This window comes from Sciurus vulgaris (assembly GCF_902686455.1).
Source record: "Sciurus vulgaris genome assembly, contig: HiC_scaffold_152_arrow_ctg1, whole genome shotgun sequence".
Classification (NCBI taxonomy): domain Eukaryota; kingdom Metazoa; phylum Chordata; class Mammalia; order Rodentia; family Sciuridae; genus Sciurus; species Sciurus vulgaris.
In genome coordinates, this window is record NW_027632901.1 from 283,297 (window position 1) to 294,593 (window position 11,297).

General features: G+C 35.3%; 1 long non-coding RNA gene across 1 annotated transcript; it reads left to right on the top strand.

Moving 5' to 3' along the window:
• The first annotated feature begins 1,101 nt into the window (after positions 1-1,101).
• Positions 1,102-9,969, top strand: LOC306652237. The gene is made up of 4 exons (XR_013761335.1): positions 1,102-1,198; positions 1,350-1,479; positions 9,101-9,262; positions 9,932-9,969. It is a non-coding gene; the product is annotated as an uncharacterized lncRNA (long non-coding RNA).
• The last annotated feature ends 1,328 nt before the right edge of the window (positions 9,970-11,297 follow it).

Here is an 11,297-nt window from a genome sequence, read left to right on the forward strand (position 1 = left end):
TGAAGTGAGCAAAACAAACATAAATTCACTAGAAGGGATTTTTAAAATGTTCATGAAATTTTGTAATTAAAAGTAACAAAATATGTAGAATTTTTTTAAAGAAGCCTTTGTTTTCCTTAGAGTTAATGTAACAGATGGTTCTTTAAATAGGCCTGTCTACATTTGATCAAGTGCAGATTACTACGCAGAGGAATTTCTGTTTCAGAGAGTAAGTTCAGAATGTTATTTGTTCTTCATTGAACTCAGTATAATATATAAAGGCAGTTTAACTAGTTCACATATACACAGAAACATGTAACTGATTTTGCAATGATCCCTTCAAGATTGCTTTTTCAGAGGGGTATTGCATTTATTATGAAGTTTAGCATTTATTATGAAGTAAGTCACCTTTGTGCTTTTGGTGCAGTTCCCTGCTTGTCAAACACATTTTTTCCCAAAAGGTTATTGTTTCACTGAGAAGTATACTAGTAAAACAAGAGAGAAGCACTTGATTATTACTGTTTTATTATTGTAAAGTTTTAAATATTACATATTCTCTTGAAAATTAAAAATAAATAGCAATGATTTTACCCTTTACACACTTTGTAAACATTTCCAAATTTGATCCTGATGAAGGGCCTGTTAAGGCAGAAATTTGTATTGATTTATTATGCAATGTAGGAAACTGAGCTAGAAGTTTGTCTAACATCACAAAGCAACTAATTGAGACAACTTGAACTTAACCCACTGTTTGAATACTAAATTCTTTTGTTTTATTACCACACTATTGTGGACACCATGCAATTTTATATTTAAAAAGCAACAAATTAAGAATATATACTATACTGTTCTTTTGCATGCATGTATTTGATAGGCTTATCTTATTACCTATCAATGGGAAAGAGAGAACAAGAAAATGCATGAATAGAGAAGGAGGTAGGAGTATTATTCTGAAAAGCTAATATTCACATATATTTCCACAGGGATAGAGTGCCTCTATAAAAGATGAAGACAGGTGCGTAGAGAGCGTGTAGTCATTTCATAGCCTTTTAGAATACTGACCCTAGTTCACATGGGAATTTTCTTTTAAATGGAAGTTTTGTTGTATGTTAAAAGAGAAATAAACATACAAGGAGCTCTTTTTGAATACAGTGGATCAAACAATTCAATATAAATAATTAACAGTACTGATTGACTGGAAGAAGAACTTGTTTTACAGGTAACTCTTTGGTGGTCAGTGAGACTTGACTTCAATCATGTTAGTGAACTGTAGTGGTTAAGTACTTAGCATTCATTACTAAACGTAGAAATTATGTCTGAAGGATGTATGTTTTATAATTGATTGTATGTTCCTTTGTATCTTTATTGAGGTGCTATGTGTGGGTAATTTATACAACCCTGATGTATGATATTCCTTCCACGTTCCTGTGGAGGATAGAAGTGACCTGTTCACATGGGATGCACATGGACAACGACAAGACTGTACCAAAATGTGTCAAGGTACCCCAGTTTTAAAAGAGATGGTGGTTTAACTGCATGCTGTTATCATTCAGTCCCTTTGAGTCAGGCTGCTATGGAATCCTCCTCCTTTCCATATGACACAGACATACAAGTGTAGTTTTATTTTGTCCTTACTTTTCCCTCTCTGTGTTTCTTACTTAAGAGCCCCCACTTAAAACTACCTTTTTCAACTATTCCTGGTACATTCACACATTCTTATTCTCATTCTCTTTATCTCTCTCTCTTATTTTTTTTTGTAGTTGCAGACATTTTCTCTAACTTACTTACATCCCTCTTCCTAGTGAAATACCTACCTTCTCATCCACTCTCCTCCACACACTTGTTCTTAGCAACCTGTCTCTCTTTTTTGTATTGATATTTCAAACATTCTGTCATTCTTTCATTTGCCTTCCATGGTTATGTACTGGTGGCATGAATGACTGAAAGGAGCAGAGAAGAAATGGAAGAGAAATTTATAGTTGGGACAGCAAATGGGAAGACTAGAGTCTTTGTGTAGTGTGTAATATGGATGCTTAGTTGTGCAATACGTGTTCAATGAAGGACATTTATTGAGGGGTTGCTTTATTTTAGGTTATTAATGAGACCCCAGTTCTGCATTCAGGTTTTAAAGTCTAGTGGATGCAACAGAAGCATGAGTAGAAATCATAATGTTAAGTAGTAGTATAATAGTAGTAAAATGGTAAATGCAGTACCTTATATCTGTGTATCAGAGATGATCAGAGAAAGAAGGTATGAGTAGACTGAAGATGAGGTATGGAGAAAATGTATGGAATGGAGAAGTCGTTTTCTTGGAGAATAGAGAGAAAGCTTAAAATAGGGGAAAACAGTGGTCAGAGGAAAGGAAGCCTAAAGCAGTGTGGAGATGATCCTATGGGAGGAAGCAGGTGACCAGAGGCAGTGGCCACAGATGATAAGAATGTGAGGGACAATCTAGTGAACTGATGTGACCAGGTCCCACAGGAACTGTGCTGCTTCATTCAGGAAGAGGCCCACCTGTGGGCCTGTTGCTTTGGGACAGTGATGCACAGAGTGATTGCATGGGAACAGGCATTCCTGAAACTGCTTGGGCAGTGTCTCCGAGAAGGGCTGTGGTAGTGGGTGACTACCAGGTCAGCTGGAATAAATGTTAAAGTAGAACCAGGGACTTTGGTAATGCAGAAGGAAGAACTAACTTGGTGGAAAGGCCCTGGGTGTACTTTATTGAAGAGTATTGGAATTTGGGGAGCATGGGGACCTAGGGGGCCAAAGCCAAGCAACAGGTGAATGAAGGCACATTCTTAAAGCACATTCTTAAGTGCAGTGTACGCACCAAATAAATAATAATATGATTCTTGGAGTTTGTGAAATATATAGTGAGAAGTGGTGGGGGTGTCCAGACCAGGAGAGTCCCCTTAAAGGATCATGTGCAAGAGAAAAGAACTATTAATTCTTTTCCCACACAGTACACTGTTGAGTGTATTCCTTTTTTGTACCCTTTTCGTTTCTCTCAAGATGCATTTCCTCAGTTTTGTTTTCTTGTTTCTTTTCTGAATATTGAAAGTTATCAGTCCTCAAGATTTTTGTCAGTACTACACATTTTCTTAGTATTGCAAGCCTATTTGATAGCTTTAATTTTCCTTCATTTTTTCATCTTTGTCCATAACCCTCATTTCTCTTGCACTGATTTGTGTTGCTTTTTAGTCTTGTTATGTGACCATCACCCCCAGATGTCCCTTATTTATTATCCTGGCAATTCCCTTCAGCTTTCTCTTAGGCTGGATTCCTTGTTTTCATGTTTTATGAGTTCCTCTTTCTGGTTTCCTTCTCTCATTAGGTGGACATGCTCCTCGGTAATTTACTGAGAAGGAAAGGAAACTTTAGAGGTTTCCATCCCTGCAAGTTATTTCATTCCATTCTCATTCTTGCCAAATACTTTCATACAAATTCTAAAATATGTGATTTTCCTTTAGCATTTGGAAAGTCTTGTTTATGACTGTTTCCTCAGCTTATTTTTCAATTTCCTGTGCTTGTATGTGGCATTTTCTGTTCTGAAAGTTTTGTGGATCTCTTCATGCTAATACCTTGATGCTGATGTTTCATTTCATTTTTTTTTTCTTCATTTTCCTAAGAAATTAGGTTGTCATTTCAACTTGGAAACACTGATTCTTTGTCTTGAGAAATTTAGTTGCATTCATTAATTTTTTTATTTTTTTATTTTTTTTTGCAGTTCTGGGTTTTAAATGCAGGGGCTTGTGCTTGGGAGACAAGTAGTCTAACTGAGCCATATCCCCAGCTCCATTAATGTTTTTGATAATTTCCTCTCACTCATTTTTCTCTTATGTTTCTAAAAGTTTTATTGTTTGAGCATTAACCTCTTAAACTGAGCACTTAATTTCTATTTATTTTCTACATTTTACTTGTTTTATGTTTCTTCTCATAATGTCTTGCTTTTATTTCATGGTTCCAATATCTTCTTTTAGGCTCTGAGTGTAAGTGTAGTCTTGAGTTTTCTGCTGCTCTGATATTCTAGTTTCATCCTAGTCCTATTTTGTTTTTATTTCTTTTGTCCTCTTTTGTTAGTAGCTTTCCAGAATTTCCAAAGAAACACTTGTTGATTGTTCATATTTAGGAAGGACTAAGATGCTGATTGGAAGCTCTGTGGGGCAGATGAGTCAACCAGGGGCTTCGTTCTAGGGTAGCTGGATTGTTGAGCAGCCCTTTTGTTTGTCAGTGGGGTGAAGAACCAAATGTCCTTGTCAGTTGATCCTTGATCCTTTTTCTTGGTTAAATGGTCACCCAAGAGAGGAATTCCCTCATCTTCTGACAGTCGTGATGGGGGGAACAACAGATGTCATCTTTGGATCACAGCAGGTGGTGAGTCAGGCTGGAATCTGTTCTTTCGTTATGGAGACTCACTTCATCACCCCATTTCAGTGTGCTGTGCTGTGGCTTCCCTGCATTATGTCCCATTCCTTCAAGTTCTCCTCTCCTAGAGCTATGCTGTCCACCTGTGGCTAGTCCATGTGCTGTAAGTGTTATATAGTCACTGGATTTGAAACTTAATATGAACAAAAGAATTCAAACATATTATGGATAATGTTTACATTGGTGCCATATTAATGTGATTCTATTCCAGATAATTGGGTTAAATACAAATGATATTGAAATTAATATCACCAATTACTATTTTTTAATGTGACACTAGAAGTGCCAAGTAACTCAGGTGGCTTACTTTCTGCTGCTCTTGGCTAGAAGGGTTGTTGACTTAACTGTTCTTCATAAATACCTTTCAATCAAGTCTCCATTTTTTAGATCTACCTCTTACAACATTCACCTCTTCAGTCACAAACCTGGTGTCTTTTGATTCCTGGACTTCTCTTGGATTTTGTGGCATGAATTTTGTTTTTTAATTCACTCTCCACCTTCACAGGTTTAGGGTTCATCTTCCTTGACTGTCAAAAGTCTATTCCAGGACTAGGGCTGGGGCAGGGGTTCAGTGGCAGAGCGCTTGCCTAACACATGTGGGGCACTGGGTTCTATCCTTAGCACCACATAAAAATAAACAAATAAATAAAGGCATTCTGTTCATCTACAACTACAAGAAAATTTAAAAATACATATTCCAATCTGCTTTTCATATTAAAAATAATTCTTTCTCTTGCCTACTGTTCCTTTTATCCCTGTTCTTTTAGACATATGCCTTTTCAAAAAATTTTTATTTTAAAGGGTCTTTAGTAAAGATAATTAGTCAACTGATAGTACATAGTTGAGCTTTATAAACAGAAAGTTGGTCATGTCACAGACTGCTTAAACTCTTTACTGTCTCTTCATTGCAGAAAATGTAATTTAGACAATTCTGACTACTTATAACCATTTCTCTGAATTTACTTTTGCTGTTATGCTGCATACAACCAGCCATCAAATCACAGTGGCTTAGAACAAAAGTTTATTGACTGTCCATATCATGCTTTGCTGCTAATTTGTTAGGGTTTCTATTCTAACTTGTTATCTGTATCATGTCATTTTTAAAAATTGATGCACTTTACTTTTAGAGCATCTTTAGGTTTACTGAAAAACCTTGAAAGGAAAGTACAGAAACGCTGAATATTCTGCCTTCTCTTCCTTCCCTCTATGTTTTCCCCTTGCCCATCCCTGTCCCACTTCATCTGTTATCATGTTGCATTAGTTTGGCACATGTGTGTAATTGATGAGCAGTTTTTATGCATTATTATCAACTAAAGTCTGTAGGTTATATTAGGATTCACTCTTTGTGCCGTATATGTTTACGGAGATGTTATACCCAGAGAAGTTTCCCTGACCTGAGAATCACCTGTGCTCACCTTCTCATCCTGCCTCCCTCCCTGCAATCTGTGACACCACTGATCCTTTTATTGTCAGTCAGTGCCTTTTTCATTCATAACTCCAGGCTGAAAGAGCAGCTTTTCCTGAGAAATGCTGTTCTGGAAGCAGAGGGAAAAGGGAAAGAGGGCTGGTGGAACTTGAGTAGGTTCCATCCACTTTAGTCAGTTGGCATAAGGCTGATGTCAATTGACAGGGAAGTGTTCTCCAACAGGAATTTACCACAACATTGTAGCAACTAGAGATGTGCACTTTCTTCAGATATAGGGGAAACAAATATGGGGGATCAATAATACCATATACCAGGTAGTATCAGCACTGACCCTAGCCACTCAGTTTCCCGCAGTCTCTATATTAGCCCTGATGTATTCTTTTACTCTGGACCATTCCCACCTTACTTTCCTCCTCTTCACTAAGCAACTCCTCAATCATTCAGGATTCAGTTTACTGAATAAACATCATTCCTAACTGGATTAATATGTTAGCATATCTTATATGTAGTGTTGAACATTTAGCTTTCTTAGTTGCACCCTTTAGACTATTAATAGAATTAATTAATTAGGGAACTTATACTTATGCAAATTCTCCTTTCATTTTTAGTTTTCATTTGACTTTGGCCAAGGTCTTCATAGAAGAAAAATTATCTGCATATGTAGAAGTGAACTTATGATTGTATCTGATCAAAGTTGCAGCTACATGCCACTCCCATTGTTTGTGACTGAAAGGTGCAATACAGACTGTGAACTAAGGTCAAAAACAAATAATGTATGATATAACCAGTGCATAATACAACTAAACTAATAAGTGAGATATGATATAAAACAGTTCCTAAAACAGAACAGACCAGTCATTAGTACCCATCATTTGCCTCTGCTATTATAAAATTTCAGATTCACTAATTTGTGGTGAAACTGAGCAATTTATTTGTACTTTTATTCATATTACTGGCTGAATACCAGTATGCAGGTCTCCACACTGGTTGTTAGAAAATGGAAGTCATTTTGCCTGTAAAGCAAATCTAAGTAAACTCTACTCTGAAAAGCCATGGTTTAAAGATCTAAATCAATAAATCAGTAGCCTGATTCTATAATTCCCATTGAATTCATAAACTACTAAATTTAAAAGTTTATGATTAGAGAATGTATACATCTTCCTGGTATGTTAATAATTAATCCTTTAAGTAGTAAGCAGCATGATGGTAGATCATGGCAGCAAAGCTTGTACTTCTAATCTAAATTCCTTGTCCTCTCCTCCCCCTTTGATGATTAGTAACAGACTGATACTAAGAAAAATAACCCCATCTTCCACTTTTAATTTTTTTTTTACTTTTGCATTGTAGCAGGTCACATTCAGTATTGAAGGGTAAGAATTTATGCATATATTTTATATTGTTTGAAAACATAACAAAAGTATGGTAGAATTGCCTGTTTTAAGTTTCATGAAACACAGTGAATCCTTGAGAAGCTGTCAGAAATGAATTCTGTGATTTCTGTGCTTCTTTATATGGAGATACTCATACTGTTGATTGATTCCTAGGCTATAATTGGGATAAGTTAGATAAAACTAGCATTTTTGCTTGTGAACAGTGTTTTTCCCTGCAAAGATGTGTAGTTAGAGACTAGAATGAATTAATGAGGCAGTGTGATATGCTTTACGGAAACTGTATTGCCCATTTTTAAAGGTGTGTCTTATTGATGTTGTCGGATTTCCAGACATTCTCTGTTCATGTATCAAAGTACTGTCAGGTTATTTTCATAGGTAGAAAATACCTATGAGAGTCAGATATCTTCAGTTACAGTCCTAATTCTGCCACTAAGTACTTATCTCATCTTGATCTACACCAATGTTTTTCAAATGCTTTTGAAACTTATGCTTTCTTGGACATACCTCCAAAGTTATCATCAAGTGTTAAGGTGATGTTAATAGATACAGTGTTGATGTTGGTTGGCCCTGTCTCCCACTTTAACTATTTAATTTTTACTTATTTTGGAAGCAACTTTAAGATTTGTGTGGAAAAGTAAAATTTCTGACCAAATAGAACAATTTTCAAGTGTTCATACCATTGAAATACATAATCCATCTGAAGCCTGTTTTTAAATCTATATAAATTGCAAGTTTGAGCTATATAATCTCTTGAAAGTTTTACCTCTCTGATTCAGTGATATATTAAATCTTTTCAGGTTAGCATTTCTGTGAGGTCTTAGAATTTTTAATATTGAATCTCATGGATGAGTTTCTCAGAATCATTGTAAAATTTGTGTTAATTAACACATATGCCAAGTGTAATACTGTCTTTTTTTTCTAGAAGGCACATATTGACAAAAGTGAATTTTCATCCCGCTGTGGGTCGAGGATACAGGGCCCTTGTGTGTCCACTGCATGAAGTATTCCATTCATAAAGGACAGACGGTTCCAGTTTATGACCACGACTTCAGTGACCAACTTAACCTACCTGAGAGTCATGCCACGGTGACTGTGTCCTAACAAGATGGCCTTTTTTAGAATGGTCCCAGGTAAAATAATTGTTGTTTTAAGGAAGGTTGCCTCCTTTGTCCTAATTGAATATTAAATTTCTCCAAAGTATTTTTTTGTAAAGAATTTAATTTTTTCCATCTCCTAATGTCTTTTTTTTTTTTTCTTTTCTTTTTTTAAATCAGTGTTCCAGGAGTTGTGGAGGAGGGTAAAGGTCTAGAGAATCTTATTGTATAAACAACTTTGACCGCTACCTTGCTGACAGAGAATGTCAGGATCTTCCTGGAATGATTCTAGAGAACTGCAGTGAATTTTCCTGTCCCACTTGGGCTGCTAGTGAGTGGAGTGAGGTAACATTAAAACGCGAGGCTTAGAACTGTTATAACCATTGTTAGGAAACTTGCATCAAAGACTTCATAAAATTTACACATATTTATCATTTAAGAAATTTTTTATAAAGGCAGTAAAAGTTTGCAAAATGGCTATCCTTAATCTATTTATAGTTATCAAGTTAGCAATAACATTTGCTAATGTTTATAATTAGTTTTATAAGTGCAGTAACCTGGAATGTAACCTTCTTCTAAGGTTAGTTTTGTATCTTTGTTCATAGGAACAGTGGACATTTCAGTGACACTTGGGCCACAGAAGTTAGGGGGTGGCAGTTTTGCCCAGTGACTGTCTGTAAAGGATCGGGGTTATAATGCACTTAGGAATGGTCTTACAGCTGTAATTTATCATGCAAATTGATGATTGCATCATTTTGTAATGCATCCTGTTGACTTGGTCACAGTGTCTTGTTACATATGGAAAAGGATCAAAGCAGCGGCAGGTTTGTTGTCAACTGAATGAAGATCACTTGAGTGATGGCTTCTGTAATCCAAGTACCAAACCTGAATCTCTTAAGACTGTGTGAGTTTCATGCATGTGCTGCTTGGAAAGTAGGATCATGGAGGTCTGTGAATATATTTAAAATTTAGACATTATTGCTGTGTTAAATATTTCAGCTTTGCTTTTGGATTCATTTTAGTTACCCAAAGACTGTAAATATCATGTTTTATCATATTTGATTCAAACTATAATATTTTCATGTTCTGTGTTTTCATTGGTATTTTACTAATATTTAGAATAGGCATTGTTTAGAAATTCTGCCAACCAGGCAGCTGGAAATCTGTAAGATGAGCAGTGATCAGACTAGATGAGTGTGGGTAGCGTATTGTCCTGTGAAGATTGCTAGAGCTGATGGAAATCTTTTCACCTCTCCCTTTCTTTATCTCTTTGAAATATACTTAATGTATTCAGTGAGATATGCCAGGTAGAGGTTGAAAGTATATTGTTTCTATAATTGTATTGACTCTGCCTCCAAAATATCAGGCATTTACTGATATGATAATTTTTAAAACTGTATTAATAATATACATTTCATTAACTTCAGTATTTAGTAATATCTACATAATATATTTAATAAGTAGGCATGTTGATTGAATTATTAATTTTACATTTTTGAATGTGGCATAAAAGGCTTGTACAAAAGATGTACTGAAAGCATATTATTAGGTATATATTTGTTAAGAAAATTGAAGTTTATGTTAATTTGTTAAAAGCGATATCTTTTATCTTTCAGTGCACAGCTACCTGCGGACTTGGGTATCACATATGTGCCTGGTTAAACGTGTCAACGAGCTCTTTAGTGCAGTATTAGGTGACAGAGAATGTCAAGAGGCCATCGCCCAGGTGATAGGCAGGTAAAGGAACTTTTTTGTGGATTATAAACAAAATATCTATTATTTAACAAGAGCATCACTAATGTGTTCAAATTATTTTTATATGTACTTTTCCCACTTAAACTTCTATGCCTTAAAAATGTGTGCATGAGCTAGAATTTGTCATTCTTGGTTTTGCCAGTCTTATAGTTTTATTATGAAATAGATTACCTTTATCTGCCATTGGATCATGTATTTAACTTGTGTATTCCTATTCTTTGAACTGTGCATGTATGACAACATCTATTATTATGAATATTATGGAATCTTAAAGTGTGTTGTGCTTTTTTAAGGTGGAGTTCTGTATTCCTTCAGATGTTTCAGCCTAGTGGTATTTTGAAGGACTTGCTCTTTCCCTCTTCAATTATCAGATGCAATGATCCAAACATTGATATTCAGTCTTGCTATCCACTGCTAGCACTTGACAAGTACTTTGAACATTTGAAAATAAAATTCTTTACATCATCCATCACTTTGTAAATTGGTGTGCAGCTATTCTTGAAGTAGATATGTGACAGAGGCCAAAGAAATATCAGATTTAATTAAAATGTGATTGATTAATTAAATGATGTTCTTTGAGATTGTTTTTTCTTTTGAATAGGACTGTATAGTTACTCCCTGCCCAATTATCCCCAATATTGGGTGCTACTTCCTTACCAGCTGTTCCCATGGAAAGCAGCACAGTGGAGACATGGTTCTTGGGACCCCAGTAAGTGAATTTATTGAAGAGAAGCAAGTATTTCTTATGGGGGCCTTTAGATATCAGCAGAATGTTTGGGACAGATTTGCTTAAGTTAATGTGTGTATTCATTCTCAAGTATTTTGATAGGATGGACCAAGCATAGGGCTTAGAATTAGGTCACTCCAGGCTAATATGCTCTGCCGTTCCACAGCCTGTGTTTATGTGCAGGAAATTTGAGCATTTGGAGATTTTCTAAACTACAAAATGAGGATAATGATAATTATGTCCTAGTTGGTTATAAGATACAGATGTGACATCAGGCATTTATCAACTTGTTACTTGAACTACGGACATTTTCTTGTTGCTTTTCTGAACTAAAGCTTTAAAGTATTTAGAATATATAATTTGCTTTAGTCTTAAATATTCATTAAGTCTTTTAAGATTAATGTTAATGATATTAAGATTCTCTTATGCAGTATCTTCAAATTTGTCATATAACTAAGCATTATTTCAAGACATTATATTCATTCATATTTTTTATCTGT